At 46.9% G+C, this 18,200-nt stretch overlaps 1 protein-coding gene across 1 annotated transcript in view; it reads right to left on the bottom strand.

The window, feature by feature from the left end:
* Nucleotides 1-18,200, bottom strand: part of INTS9 (integrator complex subunit 9) — a 53,901-nt gene that overhangs the window by 35,579 nt on the left and 122 nt on the right. The gene's annotated exons all lie outside the window — the stretch shown is intronic.

The following is an 18,200-nucleotide window of genomic DNA, read 5'->3' as shown; positions in this document are numbered from 1 at the left end:
TGGTGGGGCTGTAAAGGCCATATGTGGTGCCAGGGCTAGAACACGGATCAGTAGCCTACAAGACATGTGACCTGCCACTTTACTGTCCAGCTTTTTTTTACTAACCAAATCCACCTTAACACCACACTATCACCACATGACAAAAAACCCAAACAAGTTTCAATTAGTCTCGCTGAAGAACTTGGGCCTTTAGACTTATTGATTTGGTTTGCCCAACAAGCCAATAATTCCAGCCTTGAAAATTTTCAGGCCAACAATTTTATTGAGTTAAAATAAAGCAGACAACTGAGAACATCCAAGGACACACATTAGCCAGAAATCAAACTGTACGAGTGCTTGGAATTATGGTATGAGAATTATATTAAAAAGAAGCCAGTCTGGGGACAGAGTGATAGCATAAAAAGGAGAACGTTGGCCTTGCACATGGCCCCCCCTGGGTTCAATCCCCAGCACCTCAGTGATACCTCAGAGTCCCACCAGGAATGATCTCTGAGCAAAATCAGGAGTCTGCTCTGAGTACCACTGGGTATGAACCAAAATACAATAAAATAAATTAAATAAAAATTAGGGGGGGCCGGCGAGGTGGCGCTAGAGGTAAGGTGTCTGCCTCACAAGCGCTAGCCAAGGATCAGGACCGCGGTTCGATCCCCCGGCGTCCCATATGGTCCCCCCAAGCCAGGGGCGATTTCTGAGCGCTTAGCCAGGAGTAACCCCTGAGCATCAAACGGGTGTGGCCCGAAAAACCAAAAAAAAAAAAAAAAAAAAAAATTAGGGGCCAGAGAGATAGCATAGCAGTAGGGTATTTGCCTTAGATGCAGAAGGATGGTGGTTCGAATCCCGGCATCCCACAAGGCCCTTGAGCCTGCCAGGAGCGATTTCTGAGTGTAGAGCCAGGAGTAACCCCTGAGCACTGCTGAGTGTGACCCAAAAACCAAAAAACAAACAAAAAAAAAAGTGGGCAGGTTCCTTCTGCAGCATCACTCCCCAAGCCTCATTGAAAACCCCCCCCAGAACATCCCACCAGCATCATTGGGAGTGGCTCCTAGCCCCTCTAAGCAGGGTTGAGAGGCCCCAGGTTTCCCCCAGATAAGCAAACCCAACCCTTCAACCTGGCACAAACCATCATTTTTCTCATGTCATTTCTCCTTATTGGACCGCTTCTCTAATCCAGAATGTCCAGTGCCTGTCTGTATTAGCTCTGGGCACTGGACGATGGGCCCCTTTGAAGTCAAGGTCTAGGTCAGGGAACTCAGCTTCTTGCCCTCCTTTGACCTCCTTGGAGCCCCCATCCTGTCCCCTGTAACCTAACCCCATTCACGAGGCATCTGGGAAAAGTGGAGCCCCCCACCCAGCTTCAGAGACCTGGGCCAAGCTCTCCAGGGCTTGTTCTTGTGACACTGAAGCCACCATGATCTCTGAGGACTCAGCATGCCCTGGTTTCTCTCACCCCGCTTTTCCCCTCTGTAGGAAGGAAGCTCAAGCCTCGCCTGAGAGTGGCCAGTTCAGGCCCCTCAAAGCCAACACAGCCATAGCTGCAGAGAACTCTGCTTTCTGAGACGCACAAGCTGTTTGTGATTCTCCAAGTCCGAGTTTCTTGACCACGTGGTGGAGTGACATCCCACCCCCACACACACAGAGTTGGTCCACGCACAGCAGATGTTAGTTTGTGGGAGCTGTGGAGATGGTGGGGGCTGGTTGGATTCATCTGGAGGATCCGCACAGTTTCAGGGAGATCCTGGTGGCATCTCCTGATACTGGAAAGTTGGGGGCCAGGGAAGAGATGCTTGTCTAGTCGTCTGTGGTCCTCATGACAGAGACCGTCATGGTAGGTCCTTCTTCAGACCCAGAGAACAAATCAAACCCAGCTTCACAATAAACAAGGCACTGTGGCAGCCTCAAAATAAATCCCTTTTTCTTCTACAGTGTTTTTTTTTCCTCCCCTGGTATGGCAAGTGTTTATTTGAACAGACCTCGTTGTTTATAATTCTTGCCTTTAGCGGGCCTATCTCTTAAACACTGAGTGAGCAGTTATTTCTGGCTATTCTGTTTTTCCAAGGAAACCTTGCTGTTTTCTTTTTTGGGGCAGGAAAGTCCTTTCCTCATGGCTCTGCTAGGCACTGCAGAAGACGAAGTGACAGAAACCATTGTTTTCTCGAAAGGCTGGAAGCGGCTTGCAAGATATAATTAACCGCCCAGAACAAACAATGCGGCACAAATAGAACGCAGACTCCGGCAAAGACGGCTTTGTGCTGGGTTCTGGGAAAGGATCTCACTGTGTGAACAGTGTGAAAATTCTGGAGTCAGAGCGTTTACTTAAGAGAATATCAACAGAAGAGAGACATAAGCCCAGGTCCCAGATCAGGATGGGGAGACACACACACACACACACACACACACACACACACACACACACACACACACACGCCCCAGATCAGGATGGGGAGACACACACACACACACACACACACACACACACACACACACACACACACGCACCTGTTGCAGATAGTCTCACAATGACAAAAACTAACAAAAAATCAAACTAAAACCAACCGAACAGCTGCCAAGTTATTTATCAAGAGACATCACTGTCAAAATTACTGAAAATAAGAAGAATTTTCCTTGCACGTGGCCAACCTGAGATGGACCAGGGTTTGATCCCCAGCATCCAATATGGTACCCCAAACCTGCCAGAAGCAAATTCTGAGCACAGAGCCAGGAGTAATCTTTGAGCACCACTGGGTGTGACCAAAACAAGAAACAACGGGGGCCGGGCGGTGGCGCTAAAGGTAAGGTGTCTGCCTTGCCAGCGCTAGCCTAGGACGGACCGCGGTTCGATCCCCGGTGTCCCATATGGTCCCCCAAGCCAGGAGCGACTTCTGAGCGCATAGCCAGGAGTAACCCCTGAGCGTCAAACGGGTGTGGCCCAAAAACCAAAAAAAAAAAAAAAAAAAAAAAAAACAAGAAACAACAACATGGTGGTTCTTGGTAAAAACTTGGTAAAAACAGGTGGGGCCCGGAGAGATAGCACAGCGGTGTTTGCCTTGCAAGCAGCCGATCCAGGACCAAAGGTGGTTGGTTCGAATCCCGGTGTCCCATATGGTCCCCTGTGCCTGCCAGGAGCTATTTCTGAGCAGACAGCCAGGAGTAACCCCTGAGCACCGCTGGGTGTGGCCCAAAAACCAAAAAAAAAAAAAAAAAAAACAAAAACCAAAAAAAAAAAAACTTCAACAGGTGGTTCTTTTCAGGAGGAGCCCCCCATTCTGGACCTCTCCTGCCCAATGAAGGAAATTCCTGAAATTAAGGTAATTCCAGACTAGTTGAGGGAGTTCCTAACAATAAACAAGTTCTGACAGGCGCTAATCTCTGTAGCCATAAAGTGACAATTATTGACAAAACTCAACTCTCATAGTTAGCTAGTAGGTAGGCTTAGGATCTAAAAAAAAATAAAAAATAAAAAAAGAATAACAGAGTGTATATGAGAGGGTCTCACCAAAACCCCCATGACCTTGGGTCAGAAATTATGTTCATTTTTCCGGGCCATGGTTTCACACCACTGAGCCAAGATATACAGAGCAGAAGGACTTACATGGATCCACAAATCTTACAGTATCAGTCCCAGACATGGCTGTGAGTGCAATGTTTAACCAGAGAATGTGAGAACTTTTAACCTTTAAGCACAGGGTGACAAGCTATGTGACCATCAACATATGAGTGGACAAAGAAGACACGGGAATCTATTCACCACAGAATATTACTGGGCCTTGAAAAAGGAGGGGTCCAGCCATTAGTGATCTCCATGGAGATCATGAAGGCATGATCCATGAAGGCACCGGTATTGGATTTATGGAGACTCATCAAAGACATGGAATCCAGCACAGTGCTGAGAACAGGACCCTAGGCATCATGAGGTATGCCCCCACCCCCAGCCAAAAAACCTAACAAAATCAAAATGAAGGAAATTCTGTGTTTCCGAATGTAAAACTAAATTCACCCTAGGGGTGGGGTGGGGGTGTGAAATCATCAATAATATCAGAGGGGTCAACCTTCAAGTGAGAGAACCAACCAGCCCAGGGCTGCAGGCTTGGTGCTGGACAGATGTTGTGTTAGTGCCCTGCACATCTGGAAGCTGCTCATTATAATGCAGAGCAACTTCCTAAAGCTTTGAAAACAAATGCCATTTGAGTTGTTGGACCACACCCAGTGCTGTTTCAGGCTCTGCCCTCAGGAATCACTCCTGGCTGTGCTCAGGGGACCATATGGGATGCTGGGGATCTAGTGGAATAGGCCAAGTGCAAGGCAGTACTTATAGCATTGTCTTCTGGCCTCCAAGGCTTTGAAAATTTTAAGTAATATTCAACAGAAAGCTATAAAGAGAATACCAAAAAAAAAAAAAAAGACATCAGACATATGTTGGGAAAGATTCCAAACACAGCAGCAAGAAAAAGAAAGCAATGCTTCAAAAATGCAGAGACATTGTTTTTTAGAGAAATGATGTATTTTGATCTCAGACTCAATGTTCTGTCTTGTCTCGTATTTTGTCTCATATTTAAAAGTCTCAATAAAATAATAATTACAATTTTTATTTGAAATTTTAAATTCTGATTTTTAATTTCTCTCCCTCCCCCCGACCTTTTATCTTTTAAGGAGTAGAGACTAGAGACCCAGGGATTATGCATGCAAGGCAATTTAATTGTTTTACTGTGGAAACACTGAAAATTCTTTAATGAAAAGTAAAAGTCAGAAACTGAAGTGGTAGCACAGCAGGGAGAACATTTGCCTTGGAAGTGGCCAACCCGGGTTTGATCCCTGGTATCCCATAGGGTCCCATGAGTGTGCCAGTAGTGATTTCTAAGCACAGAGCCAAGAGTAACCCCTGAGCACCTTCAGGTTTGACCCAAAAGCCAGAAAAACCAACCATACAGAGGGAAAGAGATGACACAGAATAATCTCACTCATCTATAGATTTAAGAAAAATAAAAGACAGCCTGGTAATAAGACCCAGAGACAATAGAGAGAGAGGTTTGAAAGGACCAGCCCATGATGTGAAGCTTACCACAAAAAGGGTGAATGCAGTTAGAGAAATAACCACACTAACAACTTTCATGACAATGGTAGTAAATGAGAAAAATATAATGCCTGTCTCAAATACAGGCAGGGGAGGAGGAAGATGGAGGACATTGGTGGTGGGAAGGTTGCACTGGTGAAGGGGTTGTTCTTTTTTTTTATAACTGAAACCCAACTACAAACATGTTTATAATCATGGTGCTTAAAGATATTAATTAAAAAAATAAAGGGAAACCATAGATCCATGGAAAAAAGAGGGTAGTTTTATCCAGCAGTATCAATATGTCAAAGTTTTGGATTGAAGGTTTTGCATAGTTTACTCTAAGTAGCAAAAATAATACAATGGGGAGGGGGCCGGAGAGATAGATGCAGGACGGTGGTTTAGAATCCCAGCATCCCATATGGTCCCCTGAGCCTGCCAGGAGCGATTTCTGAGCGTAGAGCCAGGAGTAACTCCTGAGCACTGCCGGGTGTGACCCAAAAACCAAAACCAAAAACAAACAAACAAACAATAATACAATGGGTAAGGTACTACCTTGCCAGTGACCTGTCCAGGCTTGATCCCCACCCAGCACTGCATGTGGTTTCCTGAGCTCCACCAAAATTAATCCCTAAGCACAGAGCCAGGAGTAAGTCCTGAGTATAGACATGATAGCTACTCTCCTTGCCAAAAAATAGTAAGCACATGAGGCAGAAGCAATAGCACAGCGGTAGGGCATTTGCCTTGCACATGGCCAACCAGGGACGGACCCCAGTTTGATTCCCGGCATCCCATCTGGTCCCCCAGTCTGCCAGGAGTAACCCCTGAGCACTGCTGGGTGTGGCCCAAAAACAAACAAACAAAAAATAGCAAACACTTTTTGAAAATGGATCTTTGGTTAAAATTATAGGTTGACATCATCATAACAACAACAACAACATGGGGCCGGAGAGATAGCATGGAGGTAAAGCGTTTGCCTTGCATGCAGAAGGTTGGTGGTTCAAATCCTGGCATCCCATATGGTCCCCTGAGCCTGCCAGGAGCGATTTTTGAGTGTAGAGCCAGGAGTAACCCCTGAGCGCTGCCGGGTGTGACCCAAAAACCAAAACAAACAAAAAACACAACAAAAACAACAACAACAAAAGCCCCAAACAAACAAAAATCAATGTCTGGGAGCAGCCTGGATTCTGAAGTGAAAAGCAACATGTGGGAGCCAGTACCATGGACTATGTGGTAAACAGGTTGGTGTGGAAGGTTACCAAGTGCATGGAGAAAACTGAGAAGTAGCAAAAAAAAAAAAAGTTTTTATAAATATGCAAAAAAGATGTTTCTTAGGCACAAAACAAAGGAAGTGAAAAAAATGACACTTCTTTAATTTCTTTACAACATTTCAAGGTAGGAGAAAAAAAAAAAACACAGTTTGATGGTAACATAGTAACTCAAGGGAACAAGAAACTGGTATATGTGTAAGCTGAGAGGTCTCCGGGGGTGCGGATGGTCAATACAGAGAAATAAAGATGCATGTTATAATCCTGACCTGCCACTTTCCTTATTAGAAATGTATCCAGAGAAGCCTGAGTGGTAGCACAGCAGTAGGGTGGTTGCTTTGCATGTGGCTAACCCAGAACAGGCAGGGGTTCGATCCCCGGCATCCCTGAGCCAGAAGAGATTTCTGAGCACATAGCCAGGAGTAACCCCTGAACCCTGCTGAGTATGATCTCCAAAACCAATGGAAAAAAGTGGGCAGGTTCCTTCTGCACCATCACAAGTGCCCCTGAGCCACACTGGATGGTACTCTGAAACTCCCCACCCCAACCCCAGAAAATCCCACTGAGCCCTGGCCCAAAAATGAGAGAGGAGAGGAGAGGAGAGAGAGAGAGAGAGAGAGAGAGAGAGAGAGAGAGAGAGAGAGAGAGAGAGAGAGAGAGAGAGAGAGAGAGAGAGAGAGAGAGAGAGAGAGAGAGAGAGAGAGAGAGAGAGAGAGAGAGAGAGAGAGAGAGAGAGAGAGAGAGAGAGAGAGAGAGAGAGAGAGAGAGAGAGAGAGAGAGAAATAAATGTATCCAGAGATGCTCACAATGAGATTTTCGGTGCAATATTGTTTGTTTTTGTTTGTTTTTTTTTTTGTTTTTTGTTTTTGGGCCACACCCGTTTGACGCTCAGGGGTTACTCCTGGCTACGTGCTCAGAAATCGCCCCTGGCTTGGGGGGACCATATGGGACGCCGGGGGATCGAACTGCGGTCCTTCCTTGGCTAGCGTTTGCAAGGCAGACACCTTATCTCCAGCGCCACCTACCCGGCCCCCTTTTTTTTTTTTTTCGGTGCAATATTGTTACTGATTGTAAATAGCTCCAGAGCTGCTTAGTTAAGAACACAGATATCAGGGGCCCGGCGGTGGCGCTGGAGGTAAGGTGCCTGCCTTGCCTGCAGTAGCCTAGGACAGACCGCGGTTCGATCCCCCAGCGTCCCATATGGTCCCCCAAGAAGCCAGGAGCAACTTCTGAGCGCATAGCCAGGAGTAATCCCTGAGCGTCACAGGGTGTGGCCCAAAAACCAAAAAAAAAAAAAAAAAAAAAAAGAACACAGATATCAAAATAACGCAACCCAACACAACCATGGTCATAGATTTTCTCCAGATACTACTATCATGAAAACACTCTTGCTATGCTGGGGCTAAGCTGACATTACATTTTATATTAGCAACAGGGCACACTCAAAGCATCAAGTAATAATTTGCAACAAGCAGCAAAGGGGGCCAGGGCTGCCCCACTGCCAGGAGCCATCCACATGTGCCCCCCCCCCCCCCACCAACTTCCCAGCACCAGGCTGAGTGTAATATCCCCTTAAGAGCTGCTAGAGTGTAGGTTGGAGCAAACACCAAACAGGGGGAGGAGGTTGTTTGCCTTGCACGTGGCCAGTCCAGGTTTGATCTCTGGAACCCCATAGTGTCTCCTGAGCACTGCCAGGGGTAATTTCTGAGCACACAGCCAGGAGTAACCCCTGAGAGTCACCGGGTGAGGCCCCAAACAAACAAACAAACAAACAAAATTTCAGCTATAGACCCCAAATACATCCTTAAGCATCAAGTCATCTTTTAGGCAATGAAAATACAGGATTGGAAAATTAAAAAGTATTTTTAAAATAGTTGAGAAAAAAAATCGCTTATCAGTGGGGTGGGATCTGCTAAATGCAGACTGATGCATTAGGTCTTTTTGTTTGTTGGTTTGTTTTTGGGTGGGCCACACTCCGAGACGCTCAGGGGTTACTCCTGGCTAAGATCTCAGAAATCGCCCCTGGCTTGCGGGACCATACAGGATGCTGGGGGATCCAACCTCGGTCCATCCTAGGTTAGTGCATGCAAGACAAATGCCCTACCACTTGAACCACCGTTCTAATCCTCATTAGGTCTTTATAAAACAAAGCAGGAACACAACTCCTCAGACCTGGTTATCCTTTGTTTTTCTAAAATCTTTGCTATTCTTTTTCTTTCTATCTCTCCGGCCCCATAACATAGTTTAATATTTTTAAAGCCTATTGTGAGGAACCAGAGAAATGGTTCTATGAGAAAAGCCTTTGCTTTACACGCTGGAGGCCCAAGTTCCATCCCCAGCACATTCTGGTCCCTGAGCACTGTTAAGACTTCCCCTGAACACACATTGTGTGTGTGGTGGTGTCCCAAAACACACCTAAAAGAAAACTGCAGGGGCCCAAACGAGATAGCACAGTGGTAGGGTATTTGCCTTGCACATGGACGACCTGGGACTGACCCGAGTTCAATTCCCGTAATCCCATATGGTCCTCTGAGCCTGTGAGGAGCCATTTCTGAGCATAGAGCCAGGAGTAACCCCTGAGCACTGCCAGGTATGGCCCAAAAACCAAAAAAAATTAATTAATTAAAGAAAAATAAGGGGCCGGAGAGATAGCATGGAGATAAGGCATTTGCCTTTCATGCAGAAGGATGGAGGTTCGAATCCTGGCATCCCATATGGTCTTCCAAGCCTGAGTTTATAGCCAGGAGTAACCCCTGAGCGCTGCCAGTTGTGACCTCCCCCCCCCAATAAACCAAAACAAAACAAAACAGAGGGGCCGGGCGGTGGCTCTAAAGGTAAGGTGCCTGCCTTGCCTGCGCTAGCCTTGGACAGACCGTGGTTCAATCCCCCGGTGTCCCATATGGTCCCCCAAGCCAGGAGCAACTTCTGAGCACATAGCCAGGAGTAACCCCTGAGCGTTACCGGGTGTGGCCCAAAAACCAAAAAAAAAGAAAAAAGAAAAAAAAAACAAAACAGAAAAAAACTATGTTAGGGCCTGATCTTTGAAGTGGCTGCACATGGCACAGCTGAGTGCGATGATCCCTGGCATGCCATAGGGTCCCTTGACCACCATCAGGAGTGATTCTGAGCACAGACCCAGGAGTAACCCTTGAGCACCACGGAGTGTCACCCCTAAATAAAACAAAATAAAAATCAAAAATAAATTAAACAATGTATATATATATTTATAAATAAATATAAAACCTAGCTTAAAATATACTAAAACAGGGGGCTGAAGTGCTAGCACAGTGGTAGGGCATTTGCCTTGCATGCAGCCAACCAGGACGAAAACTGGTTCGATTCCCAGTATCCCAAATAGTCCCCTGAGCCTGCCAGGAGTGGTGTTTGAGCACAGAGCCAGGAGTAAACCCTGAGCACCACTGGGTGTGACCCAAACTAAAAATAAATAAATAAAATAGGTCCAGAGAAACAGTACTGCAGGAAGATGCTTGTCACGCATGCACGTGAATACATGGGAGGCCCAGGTTCAGCCATATAGTCTCCCCCAAGTGTCCTGAGAGCACAGAGTACCCAAGCACAAAGTCATAAGTAGTACCCAAGCACCTGATCTGCAAACAAAACAGCCTTTATGTTATTATATTATATTATATTAGGCTATAACTAGCTCGCTCATTATTTTACTTACTGGAAAATAAAAAAAAAAGATAATATTGAATTAGCAACATCAAGTTATGGTTTCCTCTATTTTACTGGAATAGAAAAATGCAGAAACACAGTATTTAGGGTGAGTGAATCTCTGCTGAGACCATAAATATGAGAAATGAATCATGTGAGATTCTATATTCATCCTCCCCTTCACTCCTTAAGGGCAAAAAATGGGGTGCAGAACCTTGCAATTTCCATGAAAGAATTGCTTCCGTGTGGGAGTAACTACCCTTGAGTGAACTCAAGTCCAGGCACTTGTGCCTCCAATAAATTAGAATGTTTCAGAACTTTCAGGCACTGCCTTTAAATAGATGGTTTTTATCGGGGAGAACTGAAAATAGAAACTTCCTGGGTTTTTTTTTTTTCATAGTCTGGTCCCTGGGTCAGTCCTTGACCCTTGTCCCTAAGGAGGGGCTAGTGGAGGGAGAGAGAAAGAGAGAGACACACAGAAAGGCAGAGAGACAAAGCCACACTGGCTGTGGCTGCTAAAATTCAGACACGTAAAATATGCCCTTAGGGGCCAGAGTAATAGCACAGTGATTAGGGTGTTTGCCTGGCATGCTGCAGACCTGGGTTCAGTTCCCCAGCATCCTGTATGGTCACCAGACCCTGTCAGGAGTAACATCTGAGTGCAGAGCCAGGAGTTATCCCTGAGCACCGCTGGGTGTGGCCCAAAATCTAAAAAAAAAAAAAAAAAAGCTCTTAATAATTCTGAGGTAATGCCTGGGAAAATATGAGGTGCCAGAAATTGAACCAGGGTCTCCTGAGCAGCATATCTGACCCCTCTCCATTTGGGGTGCCCTTTCCCCAACCACTACAACTGTTAAGGCCAAGTCACAGTTTTGGGGCCTGGGGGTGGTAGTGGTGGTGGTGGTGGTGGTGGTGTGGTTAAGACCCTGCAGTTGGAAGTATGGTTCCTGCCATGCCACCAGGGGGCATTTCTGAGCACTGAGTAAGGATCAGCCCCAGGGTAAGGCAGGTGAGGTCCGACAGCTGGGCTGTGTAAAGAGCAGGCTGCTGTCTGCCTCTGTCTGCATTTGCCCTTCAATGGCAGAAAGGTCAAGAGGTTTGTAACCCTGCTACTATTACCCACTATATCTTTTTGTTTGTTTGTTTGTTTTGTTTTTGGACCACATCCGTTGATGCTCAGGGGTTACTTCTGGCTATGCGCTCAGAAATCGCTCCTGGCTTGGGGGGGGGGGACCATATGGGACGCAGGAGAACCGAGGCCGCTCAGGCCCTATCTACCACATCTTTGTGATCATTACCCTCCTTCCCTCCCTCCCTCTTTCTCTCCTTCCTTCCTTCCTTTCTTTCTTCCTCCCTCCCCTTCCTCTCACTCTTTACTCTTCTTCCTTTCCTTAGTTCCTTCCTCCTTTCTTTCCTTTCTCCCTCTCCTTCCTTCCTTCCTTCCTCCTTCCCTTCCTTTCTTCCTTCCCTCCCTCCCTCTCCTTCCTCTCACTCTTTACTCTTCATTCCTTTCCTTAGTTCCTTCCTCCTTTCTTTCCTTTCTCCCTCTCCTTCCTTCCTTCTTTCCTTCCTTCCTTCCTTCCTTCCTTCCTTCCTTCCTTCCTTCCTTCCTTCCTTCCTTCCCTCCCTCCCTCTCCTTCCTCTCACTCCTTTCTTTCCTTTCTCCCTCTCCTTCCTTCCTTCCTTCCTTCCTTCCTTCCTTCCTTCCTTCCTTCCTTCCTTCCTTCCTTCCTTCCTTCCTTCCTTCCTTCTTTCCTTCCTTCCTTCCTCCCTCCCTCCCTCCCTCCCTCTTATGCTAAAAATCAAAGCTTTAACTTCAGAGCCAACAATTGTGGACCCTGAAATGCCCAAGAGCGAAAAGTCCGTTTTTAGCAGAGTACCACTGAGTTTGAAGCAAGTCATTCTTGCTTTAAAAAAAGAAAAAAGATCCTTGAAAAACGGAGGGCAGAAGCAACCCGTATTGAGGTGCTGGTAGACCACGACCTTCAGCAAGCCTGGCGTGACATTGCCTCCTACATACACAGGAGGGCGATGCAGCCCAGCAGCGCAGGGAGAGAAGGCAGACAGTTTAACAACCGCTCTGCACTTGAGGACTCAGGCAACAATAAAGCTGTGCTGGTCGGTAATTCAGAGCAAGAGCTGATTTTGCTCCAAATTCCAAGGAGCCTGAAGGATTCTAGACGACCTGCACGTGCACAAATCCTTCACTCTTAGGTCCCAGGTGAGGCCTTGTGACAGGCTTTTCAAATGAGTCCCCTTGGCCTTGGGGCCAAATTTGATCCTCTCATGCCCAACAGACAGTTCTACAGACAGTTCTACGAGGTGGTGTATGAAATGGCCCCACCCGTGTCCCAAATGGGTCCCTGTCCTGTCTTTGTACTCCATCTGTTTTCCCAGGAGGAAGGAAGCATTAAGTTGGACTTTTCCTCCTGAAGCCGGTCAGAATGAAACAGCGTTTTGCACAGAGAAACAGGGACCAGCTTGCAAAAAAATTACATGCCCTCACCCCACCCTTTGTTGAGTTTTTACATCTGGAAATACCACACAACCTAGGATTGTGTTCACCCAATTCAGAATGTCACTGAAAGGAGTCCCCCAGCATTCAGATGACCTTTCCTTCTGTGGGGCCACAGAATGGCAGATATGACCACCCAGACGGATCTGCAAACCCTCCCACTCATTCACTGAGGATTATCTCTAATCATTTGTTTTGTTTTGTTTTTGGCAACACCTGGAGGTGCTCAGCATTACATCAGGTTCCAGCTCAGAATCCCTCCCAGGGCTGGAGAGATAGCATGGAGGTAGGGCATTTGCCTTGCATGCAGAAGGATGGGTTCGAAAACTGGCATCCCATATGGTCCCCAGAGCCTGCCAGGAGCGATTTCTGTGTAAGCCAGGAGTAATCCCTGAGCGATGCCGAGTGTGACCAAAAAACAAACAAACAAACAAACAAAAGAAATCACTCAAAAAAAAAAAAAAAAAAAAAGAAATCACTCCTGCCAGGCTGGGGGACCCTACGAGATGTGGGGAATTGAACCTGGGTCAGCCACATGCAAGGCAAATGCCCTCCTCATTGTGTAATCGCTCAAGCCTCCTGGTTTATCATGAACCTTAAAGGCACATTGAAATTTGTGCCTCAGCAAAATCGTGAATAAGTCCTTGTCATCGATCTTTAGGGAGGGGGGGTCAACAAATGGAAAGTACCAGAGTCCTGAGTGCCAAGGGTGTATGGTGGACGCATAATAAATGCTGTTGATAGAACCAACTAGACTGTCTGATCTTTGGAGTTCTGGAAAGCTTGACACGTGCTGCCTTCTCCAACTGCTGACTCTTTTATTCTTCCCTTCATCTTCCACCGAGTCGCCGGTTTCCTGGCCATGATGATTCCAATTCAATTTTTGTCAATGTAGTTGATCTTTTTCCCCTCTTCTGCTCTTTGCTCTTTTGCTAAAGGCACCGGTGAGTCCAGTTTCTATCCTGAGCTGAAATAACCCTGCATGCATATCCGACTAGACTCTGTCTATACAATCACCAGAACACATTCTACAGCCTGAGAGAGTACAAAGTGGAAGGGGCTGGCCTTCGATATGGCCAACCCAGGTTCGATTCCTGGCATCCTATAGGGTCCCCCAAGCCTGCCAGAAGTGATTTCTGAGCACATCCAGGAGTAACCCCTTAAGGGTTTCCACTTGTGGCCCAAACCCCCCTACCCACACCCTAAAAAAGAACATACTCTAAAATGTGCTCACTTAGAGGACACATACATCCCTAACTTTCCTATTCTGTCAAAACAGATCTGGGGCCAAAAAGAGAGCCCAATGAGCAAAGCATATGCCTAGGCTGGTGGATCCCTGGCACCACATGGTCTCTGAGGGTCACCTGGAGTGACCAACAAGCACAGAGGTCACAAGCCTCCTGAAGACTGCTGGGTGGGGCCCAGGCCCCCGAATGTGGCATTTTTAGATGCCTCTGGTGGTTGGTTATGAGGCTAAAACTGAGGTGGAGAATGCAGCCAGAAGGACCGGGTTAGTTCTAGGAGTTAAGGGTGGAGGTGGGGACTCCAGCAGGGCTAATAAGATGGGGGTGCAGGTCAGGCAGGAAAACTGGGCTTTTCCAGCATTAACATTTGTGTTTTGGGGTCCACATCAGGCAGCTCTTGGAGGGGGCTGAAAGCACTGGCCCTTCAGTGTCCCAGTCGGTGGGGCCCTCTCCAGTTTTGCTTTAAAATGAATGTTGGAATATGGAAATGTAAAAAAAATGCTATGCCTGTAATGTTTAAGGAGTTATGTAAGTTTTATGGCTTTAGATTGCCTTGTGTGCTGTTAAGAAATATTATAGTGTGTTACAATCTTAATGTTCTTTGGATGAAATTTCAAAGTTGGGATATCAGCAAGGGGACTTCTGAGAACTATGTTATGGCTGATTGTCCTTCCACTGTAACTTTACCTTGTCCTCTTTCTTTGCATCCTTGTTCTCATAATTAAAAATAAAAAAAATTAAAAAAAAATAAAATGAATGTTGGGGGGCCAAATGGTCCTCCAAGCCTGCTAGGAATAATTTCTTCTTCTTCTTCTTCTTCTTTTTTTTTTTTTTTTTTTTTTTTTTTTTTTGGGTCACACCCGGCAGCGCTCAGGGCTTACTCCTGGCTCTACACTCAGAAATCACTCCTGGCGGGCCCGGAGAGATAGCACAGCAGCGTTTGCCTTGCAAGCAGCCGATCCAGGACCAAAGGTGGTTGGTTCGAATCCCGGTGTCCCATATGGTCCCCCGTGCCTGCCAGGAGCTATTTCTGAGCAGATAGCCAGGAGTAACCCCTGAGCACCACCAGGTGTGGCCCAAAAAAACAAAAAAAAAGAAAAAAAAAAAAAGAAATCACTCCTGGCAGGCTCGGGGGACCATATGGGATGCCGGGATTCGAACCACCATCCTTCCGCATGCAAGGCAAATGCTTTACCTCCATGCTATCTCTCCGGCCCCCAATAATTTCTTCTTTCTTCTTCTTCTTTTTTTTTTTTTTTTGGTTTGTTTTTTGGGGTCACACCTGGCAGCGCTCAGGGGTTACTCCTGGCTCTACACTCAGAAACCTCTCCTGGCAGGCTCGGGGGACCATGTGGGATGCTGGGATTCGAACCATCGTCCTTCTGCATGCAAGGCAAATGCCTTACCTCCATGCTATCTCTCCGGCCCCAGGAATAATTTCTGAGCACACAGCCAAGGGTAAGTAGCCCGAGTGTTGCCAGATTTGGCCCAAAAACAAACTAACAAACAAAAAATGGGAGGGGGCACAGGGGACATTTAGGAGTGCTCAAAGGACCCTGTGGTGCTACAATGGCACCAGGGCTCTCACATGCCAAGGACATGTTCTTCCCTCTCCGTGGCCTGAGAAGTCCTAACTTCAGAAGTGACATGTGTTCCACCACCACTGGGTGGGTAATTGGAATTGGTTTCTGACTCTGTTGTTTCTCCAGTTGGAGACTCAAAGTCACCAGTGGGATTCTTCCAGGTCTAGGGGAGATGGAACAGGCATGGAGACTCTAAACATTCTGTCAAATTTATGAGGCCCCTTGCATTTGGCTGGGGCTAAGGCCAAACTTCTAGCTACCAAATGAGGTTCAGTAGGGAGAACTTGGATTTTAAGTCTGTCTGAGACAGTCTTTGGTTTCAAAGGATAAACACCTAACTCCTCTCATTTTTATTGTTATTGGTTTTCTTTAGGGGAGGGACACACCTGGCCATGCTGGGGGGCAGAAAAGGCTACTCCCGACAGTGCTCAAGAAACAGGAGTACCAGGATGAAACCAAGGCTGCATGTAAGTTTAGTCTCGAGCAATTCTCCAATCTCTAAACCCCTGTTGACTTGCCACATAAAGGAAGGTTGGGGGCTGGAGCAATAGCACAGCAGGAAAGGTTCTGGTCTTGCATGCAGCTGAGCTGTGTTTGATTCTTGGCAACCCATAGGGTCCCCTGAGCATTGTCAGGAGTGATCCCTGAATGCAGAGCCAAGAGTAAGTCCTGAAGGGCCAGAGCGATAGCAAAGTGAGTAGGGTGTTTGCCTTGCACTTGGCTTACCCGAGTTCGATCCCTGGCATTCCATAGGGTCCCTTGAACCTGCCAGGAGTCACAGAGACAGGAGGAAGCCCTAATCACTGTTGGGTGTGGCCCCAAAACAACCAAAAAAAAAAAAAAAACTCCACAGAAATAAACCCTGAGCTCTTTTTACTTTGATGTGGCCCCCAAACAATACATAAAACCAAAATAAACAAACCAAATTGGGGCTGGAGAGATAGTATAATGGTAGGGTGTTTGCTTTGCCCTGCACGCGTCCAGTCCAGGACAGACCTCAGTTTGAACCCCAGTGTCCCATATCGTCATCCAAGCCAGGAGTAATTTCTGAGCACATAGGCAGGAGCAACCCCTAAACATCAGCAGGTATGGCCCCAAAACCAAAACAAACAAACAAAATAAATTAAAAAAATCAAACAGAAGGATTCTATGAACCAAACCCAAAACTTGCAAAGCAAAATGGCTCCCTGAGCGAAGGAGATACTGCAGACACACTCGGACACCGCAAGCCAGTTCACCCAAATCTGTGCTTCAACACACACAGCCAAGTGCTTCTACTCCTAATGGTGAACACTCTTTATTGAAGGTCCTACCTATCTTTTGAAAAAGTTCAAGAAAGATCTTTCTGTAAGATTAGCGGTCTCTGATCCCCAAGACCCGGAACCATTCTAACCATGGATGCTGTCCAAGCACTATTGTGGCTCACTTTTCTGTCTTCTTAGATTGGGATTGGGGACTAGGACTGTGGCATTCCCCTCCACAGACTTGAGCTGAGCCAGAAAGCAAATAGATATTCTCAAGGTTTACTGTCCCAGCTCTAAGTGGAAGGAACATATGGGAGTTGCCTCTTTCTTTTTAATATCTTGACTTCTCAGAAAATGACTTCTATTTGGCAGGGTTTACCCAGATGGCCTGGTGGTTACTCAAGTGGATCAGGGGGCAAAACCTCATCCTTTGGCAACACACACCCAAATATTACATAAAAGAAAAACAAACCTATTGTTTGCTGCACAGAAATAAAGTCTGGCAATGCAGGAAGATGGCTTTTATATATTTATTTGGTTTGGAGTCACACCCAGAAGTGCTCAGAACTTACTCCTGGCTCTGTGCTCAGGGATCACTCCTTGCAAGGCACAGGGGACCATATGAGATGCCAGGGATCAAACCTGGGTAGTCTGCATGCAAGGCAAGTGCTCTCCCCAATGACTATATGGCCCAGGAAAATGTATTTTTGAAAGGAGGATAAGGAGCATGCCACACTGTCAACTATGCCATCCCTAAAGAACTGGGACCATGTAGTCAGGTCTAATGAGCATCATGAGAGGAAAAATTCCTCTTAGAATAAAAGTCGGGGGGGGGGGGCAGCGAGATGGTGCTAGAGGTAAGGTGTCTGCCTTGCAAGCACTAGCCAAGGATCAGGACCGCGGTTCGATCCCCCGGCGTCCCATATGGTCCCCCAAGCCAGGGGCAATTTCTGAGCGCTTAGCCAGGAGTAACCCCTGAGAATCAAACGGGTGTGGCTCGAAAAACCAAACCAAACCAAACCAAACCAAACCAAAACAATAAAGGTCTGGGAAAGCTGTTTTGGAAACTAGGATTTAAGCCTGGTACAGCTGAGACTTCTCCCCTGGGCACGCGTTTGCAACACCTGGATCACGCCAGTCCATCCATATTCCATACCGGATCTGAGATCACAAGTCTCAAAGTGCACAGCTCGACCTAGTCCCTCCAGAACCCAAAGGGCAGCTGGGGATTCCTTAAAAGCAAATGCAACAGCAGAACATTACTTCCCGTCTATCCATTCTTTTCTCTCTGCTCCTAGCCAACCAAAGCTCTCTTCACCGGGCAGGGCAAAATGCCATCCAAGCGTCAATCGCGTGGCTAGGAGTCAAGCCACGGTATCACTCACGTGGTTGCCAGAAACAAGTCCAACCCAGGGGTCCTAAACCTAGCACTGGGTCGCTGGTGGGGCTATGGACAATGGGAGACCTGACAATCCAGTGAGGAAGATGATGGTTTGGCCTGGATGCTGCACTTGTACCCCAACAACCAACAGCAGCAGCTCTGGGGAGGGTTCTCCACTGTCTGACTCCCATTCTGCCGCCCCTCCACCACTCAAGGGTCAATGGTTTAGTGCACAGGGGTCAG

This window comes from Suncus etruscus, chromosome 4 (assembly GCF_024139225.1).
Source record: "Suncus etruscus isolate mSunEtr1 chromosome 4, mSunEtr1.pri.cur, whole genome shotgun sequence".
Taxonomy (NCBI): Eukaryota; Metazoa; Chordata; class Mammalia; order Eulipotyphla; family Soricidae; genus Suncus; species Suncus etruscus.
Note: the sequence above shows the minus strand (reverse complement) of the source record. Positions and strands in the feature narration are given on the sequence as shown.